Source organism: Mycteria americana, chromosome 2 (genome assembly GCF_035582795.1).
Source record: "Mycteria americana isolate JAX WOST 10 ecotype Jacksonville Zoo and Gardens chromosome 2, USCA_MyAme_1.0, whole genome shotgun sequence".
NCBI classification, from domain to species: domain Eukaryota; kingdom Metazoa; phylum Chordata; class Aves; order Ciconiiformes; family Ciconiidae; genus Mycteria; species Mycteria americana.
In genome coordinates, this window is record NC_134366.1 from 92585605 (window position 1) to 92613400 (window position 27796).

A 27796-nucleotide genomic window follows, 5' to 3' on the forward strand; every position below is an offset into this window, starting at 1 on the left:
TATATGGTGTAAGACAAAATTAAGATGCATGTTACTAATTTAAGTAATACGCAGGCTTGCAAATATGCTTCATCACTTGAAGATGCGATAGATTGATTTGAGCTACGATTATGAAAATCCACTGATCCACCGGTATTCCAAAAGGGTTAATGATCCCTCTTAAAATTTTACATAACTGGAATGACCACACAACATACAGTAATACCTGGAAATACAAATACAAAAGTGTAGATTGGTGCCATTTTAGCACTCCTAGACACGGAGAAAGCTACAGTGTTAACATATCCATTCAATTTGCTTGAATGTATGAATCCCCATATGATTTTTCCCCCCTAAGCAAAATGTGTGGTTAGCCTTTAAATGGCACAGCTTTTGCTTCTCACATATGTATCGCTCATCTGATCATACAGAAATGCAGCATAACACTTAAATGTGAATTAAACAATTTTTTTCCCAACAATTCCCATAATATTCATGCCATTCACATTACTGAACAGATGTACTTGTTTTACTCCTCAGTTTCTTGTTAGTGTGGTTCTCTTTGAAGTCTCTTAGTAGCTCCCAGAAAGTTAACCATAACAGTCCTCCTCTAACTTTGAACTACTTCAAGTTCAGTCAATATTTAAGTCTCAAAAAAAAAAAAACAAAAAACACAACCCAAAAAAACCCAAGCCCCCAAAAAACCATTATACACTGTTTTTTTCCATTATTCAGTACCTCCACAAAGCAACTAGAAACGAGTATCCTACATCCTTACATTACATCCACTTTGTATAAATGCATATAATTCCAGTAGATAAAAGGCGTATGTGTGAGTGAAATCAGGCCCATCAGTTACTACATAGCTTACATATAAAGAAATATGTAATTTTTGCAATGCAAAATTAGCAATGCACTGCTCAGCCACTTCAAAACACAGCAAAACAAATTGCATCAGCTGATGAACACAGACTAATATCACTGTACACAGAAAGCAGTGCTTGACTTGGAATAGCAGATCTAGTACATTAAAGGCGCCTGACACTTATCCGTATCCAAAACTGAAATATACTGTACATTCTTTTAGGTATCGGATGGCTGTAAGAGGCCAATAAACCAACATCTCATTGGGAAATTCCTGGATAAACAAAGTAACACACACAGACTTCTCCTCTTGTGGCCACCCATTGACTGCAATGCCTCTGAGAATAAGTTATATATCATTAAATAAATCATAGCTCATTCCTGAGTCATATAATTCGCCTTGATAAGAAACAAAAATGTCATATACTAGAAAGGATAAATTTCTCTGCCTAACAGTACTTTTCTTCTGCACTACTGTATTTATCACTTATGGTTCCCATCTAATATTTATCTCATACAGCTATGAAATTCATAGCCAATGTTTAGATACATCTTAATTCTTGCAGAGTGAGCGCCATCACCCTGACGGTAAGGGTCAAATTTTGCTCTCACATCAAAGCAATGCCTTGGAAGCCTAGAGTTAAAAACTGAGATAATATGAACAAAACTGAACCAAATAACTTCATATATGGGTGATCAGCCAATAGTCTGCCAGCTGTGCTACTGGAAAAAACTAAGTTATCTGCCAATTTTTGAGCAGGTATGCACTCTCAACATGAAGAACCAAGACTCTTGAAGCCAGAGGATTATGTTTAGATAGCTTCTATACTACTTCCACTAAAGTACATTTTCTCAGGCATACTATATATGGTCAGAGAGCATTATCTGGCTGATGCACATTTAGTAACAGAGGTCTCCACATTAAGACAAAAAGTTTTTATTAGAAGCAACACTGACCAAAAGCAATGAATTTACAGGCACACTTCATTCCAAGTAGGACTGAACCCTACATGACAGGTCTTTGTGGGGTTAGCGTCTTGTACAGTAATTTCTATAAAACATTGAACAATCCTCTGCGAGCAGGGGATGAGAAAGGAGTTCACAACTTCTAGATGATCTCAGAGAAAAATGAACAGCCACAGTCACTAAGTTTTCTTTCATGTTTCCACAGCAGCTAATCCTACCAAGATAATCCAAATCACTTCAGAATGTTTCCTTTTTCTAAACTTCCATACTTACAGTAAGGGATAACTTAAGATACTGCTTTTTGCACCAATTGTGTTGACAGACCTCCCCCCAAATCCATGGACCAATATTTTGAACACACCTAGGACAAAACTTGTGTCACACCAATAGCTAGAAATCAGACAAGCAACATTTTTTACATTATAATGTGTCATGTTTGGCAGAAAACTTGTTTAAAGACAATATTGCACTTAAATTGTTTTAATCTTTATCCAAAATAAGAGTTTAGCTTATTAATACACAAGATTTTCAACTATTTCTTCTGCTTAAAACACGTGTAGATTTCATTTCTCATCAAGCTGATACTGCACTGGTATCTGCTGTCATATTCAGAAAAAACAGCCATTGTGCTGTGCACCATAGGAGAAAAGCATCAATGATAATCATCCAAACAGCATTTCTCCTACACTTACAATTTGCTGCTATGCTTTTAGAAAACACATAATGCTAACTTCACACCATAAAGGATAAAGATAGGTTCTAAGCTAAGCCACACATGAAACATTTTACGTACAGTATTTCACCTATTAAAACAATATTTTTGTTCATTTAAACCAAAACAATTTTCTAGTTGTACAACTAAGACATGACTTCAACTCATATGTAAAGCCCTGACTGAGCTGGGAGTCTTCATGTACAAGGCCTGTTTTGAAACCTAGCATGCAGACAAGTGCTCATGAATAAAATTTGTCATGTAAGACATTTTTGCAAAGTAATTTTAGATCATTGGAATTCTCTGTTTTTTCACCCTACACTCATTGACAGTTGTATTCAATCTGATGCATATGAGCATTCCCTTCACACTTTGTCACAGTTTCTAGTGAAACATGCCAGTTTCCAGTGGTTCAAGAACTACAGCTGTCAACTATAATTATCATTTAAATCTGCACCCAAATAATGATACATTACTCCAGTATTTCAAAAGATACCTTAAAACAAGACTCCTTAATCAGAAAAAAATATCCCTACTTTGCATGAGCAATGTCGATTAGAAACCCCCACTAACGAATAAATGAGATTCTTCAAAGAATAAAAAAAAAAGTCTCAAATTTCAGACTCCAAGTTGAGCTAAAACCCCAGAGGCAAACTGCAGGTTTTAGTTGATAATCCACCACAAGAGAGTCTCATCATTTTCATTAAGAATATTATCTGGAGAGAGATTGAGAGAACTGATGGCTTCCAGACCACAAAGCACTTGACTTCCAAGAACCTACCGTTCTGTCAAATCTCTTAGTCTCCTCTAGGAAAGACACAAGAGCAGAATAGCTTATTGTTCCATGTCAGAGCTGCTCAAAATCTTTACTTTTCCTGGCATGCATGTTTTCTCCTTAGTTACACTCATGGATCTGAATCTAATCTGAATAGGAAGCACAACTCAAGCTGACAATGTAATTGCTTAATTATTGCAGCCTGCTCACCTTCCAAAACACACTAGTCCAAAAGAAATCAGAGGAAAACAGAAAGCAACTGATTGTGCCTCATGAGCCAGAGCATGGAAAACAGTGGAATAACGCAAATAGGATAATGATCGAAAGGTATTTTTCTAGTAACATCAACCAGTGCCCCAGTGCCATAAAATTCATCAAAAGTTAAAAGAAACTTTCAGATTATCATTTGGTAGTTTGTACTCATGTCTTCGTTTTCCCCACCCATCTTACTGTGTGGCAACGTTGGTCTGGTAAAGCTTTAGCAACCATAGATATATACCCTTTAAAACTAATAGTGTCGATGCCTTTATTCCTAGGCAACTTAAGTATGTTAATAGTCACTACCAGTCCCCTACAAGTCTTTGACCACAGCAGAACACATCAGGAGCAGTATCTTTAGTTCCATCCTGAAAGATAAACTCCATCCAGCCACCACTGCCCACCGAGGCTGAACCCAGGCCAAATGGGAACACAATTCTTTTGTGCCAGGTGCTTCAGGGAGAACACACTACAGCTACTCACCATTTTTGGCCAAGAGCAGTCTGGGCTATATTGAACTGCTGTTTTAAAGAAGGAGCTTAACACAAAAAAAAAAAAGGTAACAGTAGTTTTCCCTGTTTCTTCAATTCATGTTAAACAAGGAATGTAAGCCCCAAAATTAAAAACTGGACTCCTTATGCTTTAATGTGCAGGACCACACTGTGCACGTGTCTTGCTTATTTCTCTCTCCTCCCAGGATGTGGAGGGCATTAGTTGCAGTAATATTATTTTGCAGTGCTGCTGTTTACAGAACCATTCTCATTTAACATTTTATTCAAGTTTCTGAAAAGAGAAACCATGCTGAGTAATCCTCCATTCTCTTATCACACACATAGCTTTAAGCTTTTCAAACGGTCAGCTCTGCAAACTAAACCTCTCTGGACATGAAACTGCATTTGGTTTTTATCACACATCACCTTCAGGAAAGGCCAAGGAACCTAACATTATGCTCCAACCTATGCAACTCCTTTGAAAGCAATAGTCATTGGCTACCTATTAAATACATTTCTGCCGAAAATTCTTCCTTTGACTAGTATAATAAAAAACCTGGTAGTACGTGCCTGATTAAAGCATCTTTCACACAATATTTTCACTAAGCCATACTTTGGCATGAGACTTAAGTTATTTTTGAAAAAAACAAATTGCCGTCATTCTTTAAAGCAAAGCCACAACCAACACCACCTAGCAACAGGCACATGTCATAATACCTACATGTTCTGTTTCAAAACAGCTCCTACATCAAAACATTTCCATCCTTGTTGCCTGAAATGATCACAAAACCAGTGTAACATGACCTTCTCACTTGAAGCCCATTCTTGCACGCAGGACAGCAGATTTCCACACTGCAGTGGGAGGGACCAGCAGGTAGCACTGCTTTCGGAGCAGGGCACTCAGTGGAGGTCTCAGACTGAACTGGACCCACTTTTGTGGGGAGTGGGGGAATTTGAAGAAACCAGGCAAATGGTACTCTGACCTTTGCTCTTACAGAAAATAGAACAAACCCACAGAGGCCTGAAACTCTCACTGGGTGGCACATGTAGCCCCTTTACACAAAGCTTTGCTTTTCTCCTTCAGTAACACTTGAATGATCAGAGAAAGCGACACGCCAGCAATAAGTTTTGTTGTCCAGCTATCCAATACTGCACAGTCGCTGGAGGCTTCCACTCCGATTACCAAGTCACACTCTGTTGAGTCACAATATGTTTTTGTAAAACTATACTTTGACTATACTTGGAAAAAAGCCTGAACAGCAGTTGCTCTTGTCACAGAGAGAAGGTACCATGAATAAATGTCAGGCTGCTTTTTAGGTAAAGTGGGAGATACGAAATGAACCTGATTGGCAGTGTTTTGAAACATCCCATCTTCTGATAGACTGGCAGTTCTCACTCAAACACAGCAAATCTCTCCAAGCACTCTGCAGTTGCCAGCCCTGGGATAATTATCGCTGCTAGATTATGTCAGTGCAACCAATAAAATAACTTATTGAGGCTCCTGTTTACATACAGCCCCCAAGGTATTTTCTTTTTGAAGAGGTTGTTTAAAAAGGGCATCAGCACAGCTTCAACATTAACATTAAGAGCTCCATTTTCAAGCAGGGCTTCTCTGACCTGACCTAATGAAATAACTCACCCACAAATGCAAGCAATATTTATGGAATCCCTGTGCAATCTTAAAACAAGAATAGTTATTTTTCCATATTTGCAAAACAGAATTTATATTTATTTTAAATACTTAAATGCATCCTCCCTCCCTCTTCTTTTTCTTTGCAGGAAAAGCCTGTTATTTTCACGTCTGAAAGCAATAATTTCTAAATGGGAAAACATTTCCAAATGAGAAACTTCTGATTATCACCAAGATGCTCAATTGTTATTTTGTTTGGTTTTTGTTTGTTCCCCTACCCGCCAAACAGCCATCTGCAAAGAAGGTGAAATTTAAGTGTGTGTAGGGATGCACATTTACAGGAAAGTAGCTCTTCAAAGCATTTATGGTTTGTCCAAAAAGCACCATTAATACAGTTCACATTTGGCACCACAAGTGTGCTCTTCTATGCCTAGGACAGGAAAAACACTTTTCTCCTAGCACTTGGGAAAGGAACATGAACATCTTTCAAAGTCTTATCTATTGAGTAATGGTGACAATTATACTGTTCTTAATAAAAGTCACAAATCAGAGGCTAGTTTCTGCAAGAACAATCTAAACGTTCTTAAAGGCTGCTAACTGAAAAGAGTGGTGCTGGTTTTATACAGGCTCTTCTCCTCTGCTGGTCCCAAAGCTGTTCTTAAGCAACCACCAAGCAGTAATCATACAGTCAAAGATTACCTAGAATAAGTCAAATCTCTTTTCACAAATCTTGTGCCTATATAGATGTAAATATTCTGAACCCCATTCATATCAGAGCAATTACAAAGGATTCCTGCACTAGTCAAATAGTGAAAAGCTTGAATAACTTGGACAACAGGTATCAGAGGAAAAGGCTCGAAGGATGGAAACATGTTTCGTTGAGCAGAGGCCATAAAATATAGATCAGTTAATATCATGGGAAAACCAGAATACATGCAGCTTTCCAGAAAATAATCAGGAGGTTACATTAACTACAGCCCTCTTCTATGCTTGGCATTTCACCACAATGCAATGACTGCTTTTTCAACTGCTTAATAGGACTTAAATTAGATTTTCCTAAATTGAACAGAACAATAGCAAACTGAAGTCAGGTAACAGCCTACATAATCATAAAGTGTTGCATTTCCACTACATGTCAGGGAAGAACACAATCCCATTTTCACAAAAGATGTTCCAGACTCAACTTTCCAGGTGCAGCCAGCTAGAAAGACAGGATGTGCTGTTACTCCTTCCTTTCAAGGAGCAATTGAGGGAAAGAGTTAAAGGATTCCCCCATCAGAAAACATCATGGCAAATTGGTGGACTATGTCCTTGTGTCTAAGTCCTAGGGGTAATAATCTCAAAAGCAGCAGAATTGACCATGACTAAGAAAAATGCAGTAACAGAAAATGCAGCACACTATTTTTCCTGTCAGCTCAATTTTATGGGTAACACTACCATCTACAAGTCATGCCTGGCTAAAGTCTTTTAGTGTTTTTATCCCTTTCTCCTGGTTGCTATAAAATGGTTACTGCACAAGAGTAGATATTATTTTAGGTTAACAGTAGGAAGAGTAATGTTTCTGGACTAATAACTACAATACACTCCTTACCAGATCAGAATTCCTTTCCTACAAGTGCAGCCTTCACAAAGGAAACTGTCAGAAGAGCAGCATGTGTAACTAGAGTTGACAACTCGGGTGTTGCTATTCCAGAGAGCCTCATTTCTTGGCTTTACCCAAAACAAATCTACCAAGAATGAAATTTCACAAAGTGGATTCTTAAGACACTGACACACACTTCCAGGCCATTAACTAGGCTCATGGATTCAGTTCTACAGACAAAAGAGGGTATTTCAAAAGCTTAACCATAATCACTTCTTCTCAATATCCCTAACTATTACTAAGAAAAGCCTGGTGACCCTGCATTGTGAAGTACACCCATTTCAAAATCATACCTGTGACAAGTGGTCCCAAAGAAAAGGAATATATTCACACTGGACATGAATTCTCTCCACTGTTGGCACAAGGATACATTGCTGCTGGAGGCAGAACAGCTACCGACATTCAGTTTTTCATTGTGGCCATGAAAGTGGCATGTGTTTATGTGGAGGATGCTTAACTCTACCAGGAAAATTACGAGAAGAAACCAAAAATCAAGATATACTGTAGAACCTGCACTATTGAGAAAACAGTTGTACCCAGAGGTACCCCATACAATCCCACAGAACTGCCACCTCCAAAAGAAACTAAGTAGAACCACGGTGGTGAGGTAGCACTATGCTTGTCCTTTTGCCGAGAAATCGGGCTCTATATATCTTCACAAATTCCTGCACAAAAAGAAAAATGGATAAAGAAAGAGAGGGAAGGAGCAGGAACACCACAGAGGAAAGACTCCCTCTGCTCAAGCACCAGCAGTAACTAAAGTTTGACTTTAAAAGTTAAAAAGCAATCTTTGTCCTTGAATGTTAGATGACAGTTAACTGTAAGTGTCTGTTAAAGAAGGGTTGTTTTTTGGGGGTAGAGGGGGGTGGGTGGTGGGGAGTAATAGTTATGGGGATTTAGCCCCCTCTACTTTGTAAATTTTCTCAAAACCTCACAGAAAAGGATAATGAGAAACAGCACAAAGTTGCAGATTGGGGGAAGGAAAAAAAAGGGGGGGGGGAGGTAGGTATGCACAGGAAATTAAATTAATTTCTATGGGTATAAAATGGAATGCAGACAAGAATAAATAAAGTTTGGAGTTTTAAGGATCCAAAAGGGCACAACTAAGTACAGTAAGCATATGAGATTTAAGGGAGGAAAAAATACAGGCAAGGACATGAAGACAGAGAAAAGAATGTTACATTCTATTTCTCAACGCCAAGCCTAAATACCTGAAAGCAGGGATGTGCTTGCCAGAGAGAACGTTTGGTGGTGATGTGAACGACAAGGGGAAGGAAATTCAACATGTGGAACCACTCAGTAGTTTTTACACAGTTAGTAATGGTCTTCCCCACCCTAAGTACTCTGTGCAGGTTCCAGTGGAATTAATTCCAATGTATTTACAAGCAGGTTACTAGCCAGAGGACACATCCTAACTGGGTTAAGATAAAAGCTGGACTTTGGCAGAATTACAAGCAAGTGTCCTCCACTCCATCCTATAACAAATTCTCTGTAGGGTTTTGGAGCTCAGCAGAAGCAGCTTCATATCCCTGAGTCCTGAAGGTGGTCATCACTACTTTTCTTTCCCTGCATACTAAATGGGCAAACAGGTTTGCCCATGGGTACCTAGCCATACATTTTGTGGCACAATTATAGTGGTACACACACCAGCAGAGAAACACCTTTCAGTAGACAACAGTGCTGATGGACTATGCCCCACCTTGAAACATAACCATAAAATGGGATATTCCTACATAACAGTTGACCCTCATATCACTGACCAGGTTTGATTAAATCTATGACAGCAATTCCATACTTTACACTAAGCCAAGAGTCCTGTACCTGCAATTAAGTTGGTACCAGTGCCTTTTCCACTTCCTCATAAGCCCATGTAGGAAAGTAAAGAACATGTTCTCAAGAAGGGCAAGTTCTTTAGCTGTAAATAAGGCACTGACCCACTACTACTTACTACTTACTCACTACTACCAATGGGACCTCCTTCAGACTGGAAAATGTGTAGATGGCCCAATTCTTTAAAAAGACCACATATATGTATATGTCTACACAGAATCACAGAATCATATAGGTTGGAAAAGACCTTTAAGATCATCGAGTCCAACCATAAACCTAACCCTGCCAAAAACCACCACTACACCATGTCTCTAAGTACCTCATCCAAACGTCCTTTAAATACCTCCAGGGATGGCGACTCAACCACTTCCCTGGGCAGCCTGTTCCAATGCTTGATAACCCTCTCGGTGAAGAAAAATTTCCTAATATCCAGTCTAAACCTCCCCTGGCGCAACTTGAGGCCATTTCCTCTTGTCCTGTCACTTGTTACCTGGGAGAAGAGACCGACCCCCACCTCTCTAGAACCTCCTTTCAGGTAGTTGTAGAGAGCAATAATGTCTCCCCTCAGCCTCCTTTTCTCCAGGCTAAACAGTCCCAGCTCCCTCAGCCGCTCCTCATAAGACTTCTGCTCCAGACCCTTCACCAGCTTCGTTGCCCTTCTCTGGACACGCTCCAGCACCTCAATATCCCTCTTGTAGTGGGGGGCCCAAAACTGAACACAGTATTCGAGGTGCGGCCTCACCAGTGCCGAGTACAGGGGCACAATCACTTCCCTAGTCCTGCTGGCCACACTAGTTCTGATACAGGCCAGGATGCCATTGGCCTTCTTGGCCGCCTGGGCACACTGCTGGCTCACTGCTGGCACACCCCCCACCCCCAAACACAAAGCCATCTTCAGATGGTTTCTTCAGATCCTAATGGCATAAAAATATGAATACATGGGAACAGCAAAGTTAAGACACAAGACAGTACGCAGCCAGCATTGGAAAAATGATGAAATTGGAGCAACACAGCTAAACATCTCTGGTCAGGTTTTATTACACTGATGAATAATGAAGTCCTGCTTCGGTCAATAGGTTTGTCTGTTCAAATAACGTGTTGCAATTATTCAAGTTTCCACTGGTGAGAAGTCATCTTTGTCAGACAAGGAAAGGGAGCAAGGGAAGCATCAAGCTCTCCCCTTTCTAGCGCAGGAGGAGATGCTCTCTTTTAACCCCCGAGAAAAATGAGAAGTGATGAGTTAGTGCTACCCATGCTCTTAGTGCACTTCACTAATTTATATGAAGTGTCAAGCATGTGGTATTGCTCACAAAGAATTTTAAATGTTTTAATATGTTGCACTGTGAAGCAGTATGCTATGTTCAGAGCAAAAACCCTCAATCCACAGTGTTAAATACGTGAATAAATGAGGCAAATTCATAAAAAAAGGAGCACAAAACTAAGTCTTAACACTGGATATTTATGCTGCATTATCTTGGTGTAGCAATGGTGTCTTCCAGTGTCCAAAACCTGTTACATTTAAGCCTTTATAATAAAAGCTTACAAATATTACATTTGTCTTTTACATTACTTCACATTTCTATTTGGCAGCTTACTTAATATAAGCATAAAAATATAGAGATTAATGCTTGTATCAGTGAAACAAAATCATTAATTAAATCCTAAGTAGGACTGCTATGCCAAACATTTTTGTGTATGCAAGAAACATCTAATTATTTTTGTCTACATAAGTAATGAGCATAGTCTAAGGGGATGTCAGTATTACCTAAAGCATCACTGCAGTAGAATAATTCTGAACTTTTTGAACCAGTGATTCTGTGTACTCATCCTCATGGTGACAAGGATTAGTCACAACAATATATTTAAGACAGCAATTCACAGCTGAAAAAGCAGCCCCAAAACATTTGACAAAACACCTGCAAATGTGCAAAGACTAAGACAAATTCCACTCATCCTATTCCCCACTGTTAGTGGTAAGTCATGCTTTAGACTTGACAAGACAACAGTCAGCTAATAGGCACATGCAGGAGCACCTTCTTTTCTGCAAGTCACCATCCATCTTAACGTTGACCAGGTAATTATTATCATTGCAACATTTCTTCTGCACTGACCATGACTGAGATTGAACCATACATTTATGGAAAGAAAACCCTGCACCAGTGTTAAGAAAGTGCTGACATGGCTTACAATCTTAACCAATTGTCCATGCTGCAAGATTCAGCTCTGATATTAATGACTGTATTTCCATTTCATGTAAGCGAAGATCAGGGGAAGACCTTTTACTTACGTTTACCAGATACACAGCTACAACTGAGAAGATACAACATTTTTTTACTCTACAGAGACAAGTGATCTTTAGACACTACACCATGAATACCAGAGAAAAAACAGCTTTTACCATAGTATGACTGTATGTTTCTTAGCCAGACCTGGAGAACAAAATGCACAAAGCTAACTCATAGCAATAGTAAATCTGAAGTACAGATGTCAAGCTTTGAATTGCTCAGCAGCTTTTCATTTCTTGGCAAAAACAAAAAGAATTAAGGAAAGAAGATTTTAATCACAGGTCAGAAATTGGATTTTCTGTTTTGCACCTCTGTAAACCTCCAAATTTGAATAAGGCTGAGATTTTTTTAGCAACTACCTCCTTACCCTGAAATCTGACCTGATGCCACCTAAAGTCTGTAACTTGACAGAGGAAAAGAAGAAATCACTGCTAAGTAACTAGATACACTTCTTAACCTTGGGGAAGAAGTCTTCACATTCCAGCTAGGAAATGAAAGACCAGAACAAGAACACGGCAGATCAAACTCATGGTTGCATACAAGACACCCACAAAATAGCAAGGAGTCACTTAGTGTAACGCACAGTGACAGTATGACTATCCTTTCAAGGTACTTCTCCAATTAAAGGCAAAATGAGAAGTATAATTTTCCCACCACAACTTAATGATCAGTGGGGGGACGACACCAAAAACACACACAGCTGTGTGTTCCTCTCCCCAGTTATGTGACTAAACCAGTATGTTGCTTGAAGTGGATGCATCCTCATTTAAGATTTGCAAGTAGAAAGCCCCATACAGGGTATGGGGCATACACTGACATTTCAGTTTACATACAGAAACAGTGCATCTACAGATGCTGACAGGATTAATCTCTCATCATATACAGCCCTGGCTCTACTTGGGATGTACCTCCAACTTGGATGTACTGATGCAATTTTGCTTTCTTTTTCAGTTTCCAAGAATTACTTTCCTCAATGGATAACTAGCTGATCATTTGGAAAAGGCAGTCATTCATCTCAGTCATCAATAAGTTAAGTCTTCAGAGTTAGCAGAACTATCCAAATTTTTAACCTCTTTCTGCTTCTGGACAACCAAGAAACGTCACTGACCTTGAAATTTGAACTGATGAAATACTTTCCTCCTTTGAGGGTGAATGCACTGTATTCAGTCACAACTTTTTTCCTAGTTAAAAACAGAATTGTATTCAGAGCCTATGCAAAATGGCTTTTTCATATTTAAGAAATAATTACTCAGCAACCAATTTTGTGTCTTTGGGCTTAATATTAACTTTTTAAACCTTCGGTACATAACACAGGGAGGAAAGCTACACTTAGTTTTTGCAAAAGAAAAGGTATTCCAAATTCAACTCTGCATCTGTATCATAACCCTGATGTAAGCATACTTAGAAAGCTATAAAATTGTTACAGTGCAATAGTTTCTCAGTATATCATGATACTAATGAGTAACACAGTACCTGCAGTGGAGGAAAAAAAAGAAATCTTTTTTTTCCTTTGAGAGATTTTAGCAATTCTTTTTCCCAAAGTGATTGTAGGTTAATCGCAATACTACAAAAAAGCAAAACTTTGCCTGTATGGATCCTCTCAGTTACTCTTTTCAGTTAAGGAGATTTATTACTTAGTAGTTTGAAAGTGTTGCTTATTGATTCTATAGTGAAAATATATTGAAAAGTAAGTTGAAAACCATTTTGGTTTTATTAATCAAATATCCTTCAAGTCAAATGAGTAGAAGGTGTAATATCACATTCAGGGTCTCTGCATTTATTTTTTGCGCATGGAACAAAAGTTAAAAAAAAAAAGTAAATACTTTTAGTACTGGGCTTTTATCCCTGATCTCTTGAGGATAATGTCCTCCAGACAGTTTGGAACACAGTTTTACCACTGTGTAGACTTTCAAAACCTTGAAATGAAGAGTTTAGAATTGAAATACTGGCAGAACTATATCAGTAGTTGCATAAATTGTATGTTTAAGTATAAATTAGTGTATTTATTAACTTTCAGTTATACACACTTACAAAACATATTGCTATTTTGAATTTATGCATGGCAGATTAAATCCAATAGTTCAGCTGTGTAATTTTCATACCTCCAAACACAAAAATGAAACTTCAGATCATGTCTTTTAAGTTTCTATAAAGATATGACATTTAGGTCAATGGTCTTCAGATAAGCCATACTAACAAGTAAGATAAAAACCTCTTTTGTTCTTCATTAGAGGTTAATTAAGCTTCCATTTGATTTGAAAAGAAACAAAGATAATATCTTAAGATACCCACAAGTTTATAGGCACCTATACATTCTATAACATTGGTGTCCCACAATCTTTGAGTTGCTTCCCAATTTAACGTAAAGAAAATAATTGGCATTAACAATTTAATCCTGCTTCTTGCACATTTTCAGGGATGTATTTATTCTTAAACCAGTTTTTTCTGAACTATCTGAAATGGCAGTAATATTATGGAGATGCAATTAAAACAAATGAAGAAGGCTTAACTTGGCTTAATTAAGAGTGATGGATAATCTCAGCATTTAGTTTCAGCTTAAGTCATACAGTGGTATATAACTGAGTCTCCCCTTCTTCTGACTTTGACTAAGAGCAAGTCCTTTAAAGGAAACATTTGGTCTCAGATTTTAATAGGGACAGCTAATTCTTCACAGTCAACTTAATGCTTCACTTTTCAGAAAGAAATTCCCATTTCCTCTTTTCTTCTCCCCTCCAGTGGAGTCCTCACAAGGAATGACACTGGGCATTCAAAAATGCTAGTGTTCCCACTCCTCCACTCCCAAACATTACTTGGCACATTTGGTGGTAAGTCATTTGCTCATGAGCTTTCTGTTAAGAAAATTTAAGCTTTGAGCTTCCATCACTCCAGGGCTGGAGGCTGGGCAACAGCAAAGTGGGGAGAGGCTTTTGCTGTCCACAACTGTGAAGTTTTACTGGTCAACTGACCGCATGAACTTAAAGCTGACAAATTTATCTTCTTGAATAAAGCTGTAATATGCAGGTAGGAAGAGACCATACAGGCTATATAACAACAAGACAGAATACTGGAATTAAGGGAAAGCATCTCACACCTACCTGTATGTCCTTAGGCAGCTTACTGTAAGCCTAGTTCCTGGGAGACAATTATCTGAAGAAATAATTACAAGGATAAATGTTGCTTAATTTTAGAGACCTCATGATGAATGGGCAAAGAACCAAAGTTTAACATGTTCAGGTAATAAGTCAAAATAATCCACATTCTCTCTTGGAAAACTTCATGTTTTCCAAACTAGCTTGTGTTCCCAGAACTCTAAAAGCAGGCATCCACATTCTGCGTGAAACAGCGCTGTTGCCGTTGCTTAAATTCTCTTGTTAAATCTCTCCCATTTTATAGCTAATCACATTTTTATAGCAGGCATGAAGCACTCTACAAGGCCCTTGCTGAGCTGTTCCTGTAAATCAAAACCTTATTCCATCGTTCTGCTTGCTGGCAGCAGAGCAAGGTTACTTTTACCATTTATGGTTGTAAAACCCATCCAGCTTTTTCCCCCCTTCAGTTGCTGCCTTTTTTCCACTATTCTTTCCTTCTCTGTCTTGCTCCAAGAAAGATATTCCAAGTTCAGCTAAACAACTTCAGAACTCATCTTTAAGGTTCTTCTTGTCTTCCAGTACACTTAAAACCTCATGAAAACATCTAACAAGATGACAAGTGAAATATTAATACAGTATTTAGGTCAAGAGCCTCCTTCCCACCTTAAGTCACATGAAACAAACCAAAGCCACACAAGAACAGCAGCAGCTCAAAAGCTCTTTATGCTAAGTTATCACTATGTGGCCCATACATATACTAGCTTATAAAATAAGGCCCAGATCAGACTGGAGATGCTTAGAATCACAGTTTAACACTGATATAAGCACTCAAGTCCAGTGTATGAGCAAGAAGAAAGAAGCAACACAGTTAAATGTTACTATTAGACCACCTATAAGCAGCCACCATGTTCTGGAACAAAGCAAGCTTAAAAGTGAGGGGGGAAAAAATAAAATCCTCCTTTTAGATATGCTCTCCAATTGGTATCACCCTCCTGGCACACAGGGTATTAAACTGAAACAGCCTCTATTTACAATGACCACAAGACTGAAACACCAGATCCAGCTTTTGCCAGGTCTGGTTCTGTTCTTCCCCTCTCCAGCTCAGAGCTGGAGCATCCTGCCATAGAAACACAACACTAAAAGGACTGTCTCTGCCCTTCCATAAGCCTTCACAGAACACATATCAACACAGCTCTATAAGAAGTTTCTATGTTGCATGAAAGAACAATGATGTACACTGCAAACTCCAGACTTTTCACCTGGAAAGGGCTCAAGCCCACATTGTGTATGGGAGCAGTCAGCACACACACAAATCATTACAGGGATGTTACTACAGGAGAACACCTGTCCAGTTACAAAAGCAAAGCAACCCTTGCTGCTTAGAAATTAAGTTTAAGTGCTCTAGTGCTTTTTCCAACTGACTTGAAATCACAGAGATACGGATAGATTGTATGGACAAAATCCAATTCATCTGAACATCAAGAAACAGCCTCTTTTTGGTCTAAAAGGACCCTTTACAAGTGTCAGCCTATTGTTTAAAATTTGATGTTCAAAAGAAATATAAGCATAGCTCGCTCTCGTATTTAATTCCTACATTCATCTCAGTATGGGATTTGCTGAAACTGAGAAATCAGCACTGAAAAGCTACTGACCTTTAAGCTTAACATCTCCTGAATCTTATAGGTGAAATGAACAAGCTAGAGAGATCACGATGTGCACATGCACAGAAAAAGGCTTTCTAAGGAGACTATTCCCACATTACCTGGGTGGGTCAAGATAACAAACTGGTTTGTGAACCCACATTGCCCCAGTATTTCACCTCAGCAGAAATCTGCAAGCAATCAGTAGAAATGATGCAACTACCTGCTTATCAAGTGGGTTTGGTTTTTCTGATTTCTGGAAGCATGCCCTAAATAATGCTGCTCACTTAGAAGATGTTTGATTTTGTGCATAATTTATTGTACATATTCTACGCAGATGTGAGCATAACTGACTGTTGTTACTATTTTCCACCTGGAAAAGCACAGTGACTGTACTGATTAATGGCTCCATGACAATTACATCATTCTTGACTTCACCCCTTGTAGTTAAGCATATTTCCTGAACAATGGAACAGAGGGTGATCAAAGGAAACCAGTTTTCAAGGTCATAAGTTCTTGACACACAGACCACCTGAATGAGGTGCTCAAAGTATCTTTGCATCCTGATCTCTTGGGTGCAGGATGAGGAAATTGAAGTGTTTGGAGTAAGAGCTGGGCGCTGGCCATTAGGGAATGGTTGCACATAATGAGAAAGGGAGGGAGAGGAGCCATACAAAACCCTGCTCTCTCTGCGGAAGCTACCACTCACTCCCCTGGGCCCAGAAGGACAAGGTACCAAGGAGCAGACCTTCCTTTCACCCAGAGAGGGAGTCCCCAGGGAAGAGCTGAAAAGAATGAAGACTGTGAGGATATGTCCATGCTTGTATTCTCTTTTTCATTATGATCTTGCATAACTTGCACTACTACTAAAAATGACTAAAGCAACTACAACCATCTCCTGCTCACTGGCTATCTGACACAGAGGTCCTCATAGCTGCTACCTTTACCTTCCTGCCAGGAAGAGAAGGTAGCAGAACATCCACTGAAGTACAAAAAGAACTTTAGAAATGAGGTTGCCTGCAAAAAGTTCCTTGCACTTTCTGGTAAGAAACTTCAACACAGCCATCCTCTCTCATGGTTAGCGTAATTAGCTACAGATGAATGCCTTCGAGAGCTCATCAACAAAGGGGGAGAAGGAACTTGCCACAACCTTTCAGCTTCACAGCCCTCCTATCCCAATGGCAGACCAAATCAAACATGGGTGGTTTGTTCATCAAAAACAGAGGTCAGATTACAATCTCACAGTAAGATGAATAAATACCTGGAGTAACACTATTAAGTCAATGGAGCTACCCTGCATTTGCACATAAAATCTGGCTCATTATATTCCAAATTGCTAAAAAGGTGGCTGACATCACAAGATAGCACAGTAGCTGAAAGATTTGAAGAAAACTCTACTTGGATGAATTTTTCTGAGCAAAAAGAGCAGAAGGTTAGATTCAAATCCTACTGTCAACATAGCAAGGGTCAACATTAATATTTTCTTCTCTTATGTAATGAATTGTCAGATCTCAGCTACACTGCTGTCCTGTTATCTCCTGGGAGGAAGGATAAATTGGTTAATAAAGTTCTTTCCAAAAAAAGCCTTCAAAAGTAGAAACATCTGCTATGTTCATTAGTCACCATTTGGCCTGAGTTCAGTAGTAAGGCAGACTACAAACCCATTCCCTTTCTCTTACCTAGAGAGGTCACAGCAAATGGGATCCTAGGTTTACGGAAATCATAGCTAACTGGAACGAAGATAGCTGTGAAGCTTACAGATACGCTTTGTTTCCTGTTCGTTCACAAGAGCATAAGACTGCATTCACACACACTAGCATCTGATGGTCATAGGAACTCATATGATTTACAGTAGACACAGAGGTTCAGGTAGTCAAAAAAATTTTTAGATGCGGCATTTAAGAAACCCAGAATATAGATATTTTTAAAAGTACAATAAGAGTTAGTTCAAAAAATCTAAGTCTATAACCACATGAAAACTGGGAAGAGTTGCAGAAATCAGGCAACATGAATTAGTCTGAAGCAAAGCTGGGAGCTGAATCGAGATGCCAGAAGTTTGGGTTTAACTCTTCCATTCAGTTGCCTGCGCAACTGGACTGAGCAATACTGGAATCATACATTTTTTCTTTTTTTGCATTTAAAAATACTAGTAAGGTTGTAAAGTCAAGCACTCCAAAGATGGAAAATAAACATCAGAGCCCTATTTTTTTTCTCCTTTTCTACTGTAAATGACTACTGTATAGTATAGTCCTATACAACAGAAAACACTGGTTTTTCTTTCTTCATTCAAGAGACAAGTCCATACATGACATGCACGAGGCACACTGCCCAAAAAGAGAACTGTGTGATGAGATTATGAATGGGCTAATTTATTCACAGCAAAATCCACAATAGGAGTTTGCTGTTGTGGTGCTCAGTATTCCAATACCAAGAGTCTAGATATCCCCTAAGAAAGTCCCTAAAGCTGTGGGCCACCATTTTGCACACATGGAATGTACTTTCACATATTCTTGCATGTAAGGTAAAACTTAAGGTTAAAATGTAGGACACTTGGCAATGCCAAAATTACTTAGTTGTTACACAGGTCACCACTGCACCCCTAAGCCCCAAAGCTTTCTTGATACATCAGAAAGAGGAAAGTACCGCTCTATCCAAAATATGCTGTGAGGACTATACCTGAAATACTGGTACCACAGTTAGAGTGACCACAAAAAATAAACAGTAGCTCCTTGAACGAGCACCCTCTGGTCTTAATATCAATTGAGGCAGAAAAGCTCTGAAATGCAGATTGTTAGAATTCATAAGCATGACAAAGGTAAATTAATGTTTTACAGAATTTCCTAATTACAGAGTGCTTGAGTTCAAAGCTGTGACTGCTGTTTGAACTTAGGTCATATACCACTTCTAAGTTTATTTTTAAAAAATCCAATGTAAAATAAAGTTTTACATTACGGTCTTGCATTGAAACCTGCTTGTTTCAACAACTGTTGATCACCTTCTGATCCACTACACAAACCTCTGCTATTCAAGCAGAGAATTAAAAAATAGCAGTTGTCATATACCATAGTGGAGGGCAGTAGACTGGAATGAGAGGTGACCAATTGGTTTCACAGGCATTTACAAACAGAAGATATTAAGTAGCTGCCCCACCATCTACTTTGGAGGTTTCCTACCCTGTCCCACTCTTCCTGACCAGGCAAGGACTCCTCTTACCATTCAGACTTTTATTCTTATCTTCCTTCCCTCTTCAGATACCTGTCCAGCTTCCTTTTCACAGACAGCTGTAAAACACAAACACTTCCTCACCCAATGTCTGCCCTAATTTCTAGGGTTTGGAGGTTTGGGGTGTGAATGTGGGGTGTGAATGTGGGGAGGGTTTTGTTCTGGTTTTTTTTGTTGTTGTTGTTCTTCACAAGTTGTTCACCCGTCCTTATTTTCTTTCTCCGCTTTCTCAGTCCAAACCACAGCATCTGTGAAAGCAGTAGAGAGATGACACTGGGGAATTAGGAAGCAGTTTCTTGATCAGCTTTAGTACCTCTGCAAATGATCCTAGGTCGTGTTCAGGGTGACACCTAAGGTTTTAAGGCTAATCTCTAACAAGTCTCATTAAACACAGCCAAACTGAATATTCCAAGGTGTGTAATTCAACCTAATTTGGATCAGGCACCCCAAGGATATGTGCTTCTGACAAACACACCCTAATTCAAACCAGTGACTCTGCATTTCACACCAAGAGAAATAAACAATAGAACTCCAGTAAACCTCACAGTATGATCACAAAATATTTTTCCCAATTAACCTTCACACAGTTAATCTGCTGTAATGAAAAAGGCTAAAAAAAGGTAAACATCAACAGCACATGCCACAGACACACACACATCAAGAAGTGATGTAATTTAACTTCTGTCATCCTTTTGTATACGTGTTGTGCAGGTTATCTTAATGGTTTAACAGATTCACACACACACATTAAAGAGCGCTGCTTCAAACTGTAAGAAGCTTATCTGTTCCCCTTAAAAGCTCCAAAATTATTTGCTAAAATGAATTATATTTTACCTTGTCATAAGATCACCCCATATTTAAAAATGTGTTTTTTGAACAGCACCGTATAATTTTGTACCTGAGATATTTCAAAAACACTTAGTGCTTTCCATAAGAAAATAAAGTTTAATTGCATCTATTATTTTTCATATCAAAACTCTTCTTGGTTTCTAGCAGGCCTAGCACTTTCAAAATTAGACAACAGAGCTATACTTTTTCAAGCAGTAATCTCACTAAAACTGTTAAACCTTTCTCTAGATTGAAAAATGGAAGAACATCTCCTTATGTTTTTTATTATCTATTTTTCTCCTCAAAGTAAGCTTGTTCTGTTTACCTTCATGTCTTCCATATTTACTATTCATACTCTGAAGTGCTGACCGATTTCACTTTCAGGAAAGAAAATTTTCAGCTCTTCCTGGTAATCGTGCTCACTGTCACTTGCATATAGCATCAGTGTGAACCCACACATACACGTTATGTCCAAGCTGGAGAAGGGAGTGGGAGGGAGATTCCACATCTGGAAACTACTCTAAGCTTACAGTCCTATCAGTTCACTAAGAAAACTGAGATGTCCTGAAAAAAGCTACTACAAGACAGCAATCATCATCAAAAAAGCCAAGAGAATTGTACAGGAAACTACAGGCAACCTCCTGTTGTCCCTTCCTACATTAATTATCCTCTCATCCTAAGGTTTAAGGAAGGACTTCAATGTAATAGCGAAAGAAATTATGACATTCAGCATCTAGAACTTGGAAGTAAATTCTAACTCTATCAAACTTTACAGTGAGGTTAATGTCTTGAGACATACTCTATTTTAGTCAGAGCCTACAAGCTTTGATGCAGGAACTAAGCACATTTTATTACCTGAAGTGGAGACTGTAACAGGGCACCTTCTGACCTTCACATCTACAGCAAATAGTGATCCCTTTTATTTGCATGTATTTGCTCTAGCAAAATAATTTATTCATTTACCATGCATCATACTTTCAATGAACTCCCTAAACACATTTTCATGTACTTCACTCCTTCTCATACACAGGAGAACATCTAAGTTCTGTTTTACCTCATGTGTTTCTATGAAGAGAGAGGCCAAATAATTCCCCCCCACCCCCACCCCATGTGCCCTTCTGCTAGATTTTACTATAGTTCTAATGCCTATAAAAGTTGATCCAACAACAGAACAGGTAGATCAGAAGTACTGAAGGCTTCCTGGAGACCCTTTACAAAATCTCTCAGCCATTTCCCAGAAAACTACCTTGGCAGTTACATTGTCAGTGATGCTTTTCCAGCCTGTGAGACAATTCAAGTCCCTGTTTTCTTTAGGCTAGTATTCTCTAAAGGGAAAATCCAGAATTTTGTAGTAAAGCTGGAAGGATGTTATCTTTCACATAGGCAGGTGGAATCTGTCCACAGTGTGAATACACTCTTAATTCATAAATGACAATCCATTTCCAATTTACAGGTTAAAACTAGCACTATCATAAGGAAAATATGCATTTGTGAACAAGTCCAACGTGACAGCAGATAAGGGGTAGAGGTTGCAAAAGGTCATCAATAGTCCCTTTTCATCTTTAGTTCTATTTCACAGCAGTGTTAGCTGTTAGTTAGTCCTACAAATATCTAGGCCAAGCATTCTTTCCTTCATGTCTCAGCTGAGACACCACAACTTACCAATCCAGTTCAATGCACATAGAAAAGTTTAATCTAATATTAAAATCTAATTCTCTCATCCATAGCAAGCGTGGACAAGATCTTAATCCCTTCTCCTCTGCAGTAAATTTTTCTGTATTCAAAGACACACTTATTTCCTCTTCCCTTCCCGATCTTATCCTAGGCTAAGCAAATACAGATCTTTCTGTGATCTCCCTTATAGGTCAGGTTTTCTGGACTTCTGTTCGTTCTTGTTTTCCCTTGAACTTACTCTAATCATTATATTTCTAATGAAATACACTCATAAACCCTCAAGTCAACTACCAAGGTGCGTCTTAAAAGTAAATATACTGCTTAAAATGCAAAGTACTTCAAATTCAATCTAGAGAGAAGCTCGTATATTCTACTTTAGTGCTTTGCAAGCTGGAGGAAGGCATTTGAAATACCAACTTGAAAGAACTCTAGAAGAAATTTATTTACATTAGCTTGCCTTCTTACAAGTACTACCCTGTAGTACTTGTTGCCACCTATATACATAATAGCAGTTTTTACTTTAAATACCACAAGCTTCTATGGTGCCGAACAGTGTGGCTGGGCCTAGCTCAGTCCCTTCTTCCTTACCAAGATGACTGAAATCCCACCTAAGTGCTGCAGGACATGGACTTCATTCATTACAAAAGCGTTTGCCTCTCGCGACACCCGATGGACCACATATATCTGAGAACGGAAATACCTTTAAAAAGCCCCATGGTGTTAGAAAGTGCAGCACCGGATGAACTAAGCTATTCCACTCAAGTTTGTTTTGGCAGATTTTCAACTCTCTAGTCTATCCTTGCCTTGTTTTCACACACAAGACTTGGAACAATTCCATTTATCAAGTCTACCTAGATGGAGCATTAAGTTGGCCTCTAAAATAAGACAGGGAGAAAAAGAGGAAAAAGTAATGCAATTCAATACTGTTAACAATTTTCTCACTATAGTTTTATGTATGCAGGACAAAAGTGGAAGGTAGACAGGGAAAAAAACCCACCACATTTGAAACCTGAAGATTCAAAAGACTACTTTTCAAGCTGTGCTACTTGACATAAGACAATGTTAGCTAAATATGAAAACCTATTTTTGTGAAAAAACAAACAAACAAACAAAACCCCCATGTAAAAATAATATCTCTGAATAATTGTCAGTTAAGCTAGAAAAGGGAAATATGCTTATTTTCCATAGTTTAAGGGCTTTACTACAACTGTCTAAAACAGATAGTTGCTGGCATTTCTTGTAAGACTGAAGAAGAGCTTTCAGTCATGTACATTTTTTAATATATTAATAAAATTGCTATAAATATATATGCTATAAATAAATATATACCATATATCCAACATACATCCACTAACTGGAATATAAAATTACTCTGTTTCAAGCAAAAGCTACAGTGATTAAAAAGCTACACTTCATTTTACCCCATCTTTCAAGGGAAGCAGCTTCTTTACAATACCAATGCTTGCTTTAGATACTACCAGGGAACAACTACCAAATATGCACACTTGGGTATCTATTCATATAAGAAGAGCTTTCCAATTGCAGAAGAACTTGTAACAGCTTAGAGAAAGACAAAAAAATTAAATATTTTAGAATTTTCTATTTTCTATTTTAGAATTTAACTTTTATGAAATTCAGCTTCCATTTTATTCTCAGACATTTCAGTAAACCACAACTAAGTTATGATGAGTTTTAATTAAGTTAATGGATTATGAAAAATAAACTACCTAAAATTACACAATTCCTTTTTACTAGGGCCTGGATTTGACTTTTACAAACCAGACTAGTTTGGCAGACACTCATATCTACAACATGGCAAGAGAAAGAATACAATAGCAATGAGAAAGCGTTGCCCACTGGCATGACATTTTTCATCTAAAAATTTTTCTTCGTTAGTGAACATATCTTGCAATAACTTTAATGGTGTAGTTTACAGACCTTTAAGGAAGAAACTGTATTCTTATGATCATGCAATTCCCAAAGCAACTTTGCCAAATCTGTTGAGCATTTTTAAGTACTACTGCAAGATACATGCCACCCTTCCTACTGTATTTTCTGCTGTGCCACACAGCTAACTATCAAGTAGAGCACATGCTCTAAGTCAGTCTTGTGCTCCAAGCTTTTGCTACATAATACAACTTAAGTCAGAGCCTTAACTTGATTCAGAGTCATCTAGTATCAAACTGATGGATACTTAATACCTGTTTATTTAAATTAGAAACAATAGAAACAATAAAAAAGAAACAATTATTACATATAGGACAAAACAGTATAGTTAAATGAGTCATTAAGATTATAACTTAACATTCACCATTCAAACAACAAAAAACTCCCCACCTTTTTACATCTTGTTAAAGTTTGCCTTTGATGGCGGATAGCTGCCCTGCTTCATTCGTGGGTGAGGAAACAGACTGAAATGAGAAATGACAGCTTCAAGGAACGGGTTCTAAGACATGCAAGTTCCTTGATTCTCCCCAGAACAGCTCCTTTTTCAGCAGAGATCTCATTACATCAGAAGTTTCTACCTGAGGGTTCAGAACTTTTACTATCAATAATATAAAAAAAAAGCAAGCCTATTGTCAGCAAGCTTAAGTTCACAATTGGACTCTCTACTCCATGGAAAAATTGAGGTCTGCAGATCAACAAGTTGACATTCACAGTACATTACTTCAACTCTGTTAACCGTTTTGGCAAGCAGTCAGTCCTTGTACAGTCATCAAGAAGTATGGACAATAATTCTTACAGTCTCCCTTCTAGGTCTAAACTACATGCTTGATTAATGACATCTGAGTTTCACCAGTAACCTAAATCGACATATTGAGCAGGGATGCCATGAAAAATTGTTTGCCTATCAGTAGAAATTAATCATACAGGACTTGTACAAAGATTAAGCTTAGAAGAGGTGGGACAAATAATTTGCAGCAGGACAACACACTGGTAACCTCCCACCACAGGAGCTCTTCTGGAAAAGCTTTACTACTCTCTGCAAGTCTCATCTTGAACAACAGGGAGTAGTAGCAAAGTCTTGGTAACAGATAATATTGCAAGACTGCAAGCAGATGCTTTCCCCTGTATTAGCAGGATAAACAGGGCACATTTTCAACTCCTGAACTCATCTACTTCAGGTGTGTTCATTTTCAAAGTTTTTCCCCCAGAACAACTCAAGATTAAGCTACTCAGTTACAGCTTTACTTCTCAAAACAATTTAGCCAGGCATTTAAGTTATCCAAGACAACAGTTTAACTTCTCCTAATAATTTAATAAACTTCAGAGAAAGCAGCAGATAGATCATAGTGATCACTGATAACATTCTATATTAGGTTTACAATCCTGAAGCCCTTTTAAGCTTATAGAAAAAACAGGCAAGGTTTTTATTTCCTTCTTCCTGCGCACAATACTTGGTGAAGAATAGTCATGATTATCACTCAGCGATCAAGCCTATTTTTCTGCTCGTGGAAGCAGATTAATTACTTTATGACTGCCATTGCTTGTTAAGGATTTTTTTTCTGAATAACTATACAATATGGGATATCATTTCATTTCAGGTGAGATTCTCAAAATCCAAAACCTATAATTCCAGAAAAAAAAAAAAAAGAAAAAAAGAAAACATTTCTGGATGAAATAGCATTCAAGTCTACTTTGCAATTGCACAAAGTTCTGCCATGCCATTCCGTTTAATTTTCATCTCCTGCAGGCAGTACTCACTCCTTTCATCCATGTTTTCCACATGAAAATGGACTAGGTATAGCCATTAGGTGTTTCAAGAAAGCCATCAGGCACTACTTCACTCCTCCGCCCCTCATGCCAGCTGAGAGACAGCTGGCATCAAAGCCTTCAAGAAATATTGATTTCCCCTGCTGGCCAGCCCAAACCCAGCATTAAGAAGGAAAGCGGCCATACAACAGACCTAGCACTGTCCCTAAACCAGTCCTCTCAATCAAGAACAGAAAGTAGGTCTCCAACTTAACCTTCATACCATGTCCAAAAGTGACAACTCCAGAGCTTTGTTCAGTCTCAGCTAAGATGCTTTGAGTACATTACATGAAACAAATGCACAGCTCTGAGGGCTCCAGAGAAACTGGTGACTCATTTGCCTTTAATCCTGTGAATGCAAACTGCCAAGAATGCCTCTATGGTTCTATAGTTAACCATGGTTTTGCAAAGTCATTTGTCTAGCTATCATTAAAAAACCTTAAGGTCTTCATGCAAAGCAACTCCAGCCCAGACAAGCAATGCAGGAAGAAAGGGGTTGTGCATACCAGTGGCTTCTGACTCCCACACAACCAATGGTCCCTCTCACCCTCAACTTGTAAACCTCAGTGCAGCCATACTTTATACATCCTTAGAGAGGATTAATTTAATTTTGATTTCCTCTCTGTGTTTGCTTTGGAGGTTTGCAGCTTGAGCAATATATATACGACTAAGATTTGGCAGTGAGCAGCCTGTAATATGATGTATATCATTTCAGCCAGGCCAGCATATTCAGGAAAACAACAAGCTGGCAGTGAGGACACCTTTATCTCACATTCAGAAAGTGGAAGACTGGTGTAGGAATAAGGAATGGCAAGACATTTCTAGGAGCTAAACTTAAGAGGGATGGGTTCTGATATCATCCATGTGACCGAGGGAACACAGTGCCCAGCAAAACAAGTTTCGATCATGACAGAGGAGGCTGCGACAGGCATACAGGTCTTTAAACCCATGGCCTTTCCATCATCCAACAGGTTTCTAGTATATTGGTTACTGGTATCTTCCAAAGCTTGCCAGGGCAATGGTAAAACCAGGGCCATGCAAAGAGGTGTTGTTGCCACAGGAAAACAGACAGAAAAAAAAGGATTTTGCTGGGCTGACTTGCATGTTTGAGCATCATACTAGATTAAAGAAAATATTGAGTATTTTCTGTAAGATTTTTCAGTGAGAGAAGTAGGAATTAAACTCTGAACTGTACCATTTCCAATGTAAACTTCAGTTAAACATTTCAAATTTCAGTCTCAACTTTTATTCCATCAGTTGTCCTTCATGAGAAGTTAACAGAATAGCATATTACACATGCTATGTATAATATTCTATTCTATGCAATCATAGAATCATGATTCTATGATTCTAATACTGAAGCAGTAATGTTCTATGCCCAACAGAAAGCACTTTTTTTATCTCATTCATGCCATTTTTCATAGCTGAAATGCATTTGCTTAGCTGAGTTCAGTGGTACATACCTACAAATTATAAGCTCCAACCAATGTATGAAGAAAGCCATTATTGCCTGAAGCAAAACAATCCAACCATCCTGACACAGACCTTGTTTCAAGGATAGCCCAGCACATAAAGATTCTTCAGAGTACAAACTCAAAGTTATCCAACATCACAAGCTATTATTGTTTCAATAGTGTACTAGTCTTCTAGCATTTCCAGATTTCCACCCACCTACAATTGGCAAGGTTCCTTTTATTAGACCTCCATATTAGTTTATCAAGATTATGCTGTACCTTTGCTATCTTTTGTCATCACTGCTTCCTTTTCCCAGTGTAAATTCAGTGCCTTTAGTTTGAATAGTCCCTTCCCTCCTGAAAGCAAAATTCAGTCTGGTACTTCCATGATATGAAACCAAACTAACTTGTGGCAGAAATGGCAATAAAAATCCTAGTTCATTCAGACTCATCAGTCACAAGCTCAATAGCAGAGTTAAGTATGACTGGTTTCAAGTTCAAAAAGTAGACACAAAAGAACGGAAGTTATCAGATTCAACACCACAGTCAAAAGTTCACCCTTTAAAAAAAAAGGGGGGGGGACACGACAGGGAATAAAACCCATTACAAATCAGTGTTTAAGTTTCCTACATGGTATTTCACCTAGGCCTAAGAGACAACACACAATGGTCAAACACTGAGAATAAGACCATATATTTCAACAC

The 27796-nt window shown here is 38.4% G+C and overlaps 1 protein-coding gene across 5 annotated transcripts in view; it reads right to left on the reverse strand.

Annotated features, from left to right (window-relative positions):
• Positions 1 to 27796, reverse strand: part of FBXL7 (F-box and leucine rich repeat protein 7) — a 191887-nt gene that overhangs the window by 103275 nt on the left and 60816 nt on the right. The window contains exons 2-3 of one of the 5 annotated variants that reach the window (XM_075494003.1): positions 14528 to 14579; positions 12541 to 12613 (exon numbers count right to left, since the gene is read on the reverse strand). The exons of the other annotated variants lie outside the window; for them this stretch is intronic. The gene's annotated coding sequence lies outside the window, so the exon portion shown is untranslated. The remainder of the gene's footprint in view (positions 1 to 12540; positions 12614 to 14527; positions 14580 to 27796) is intronic. 5 annotated transcript variants of the gene reach the window in all.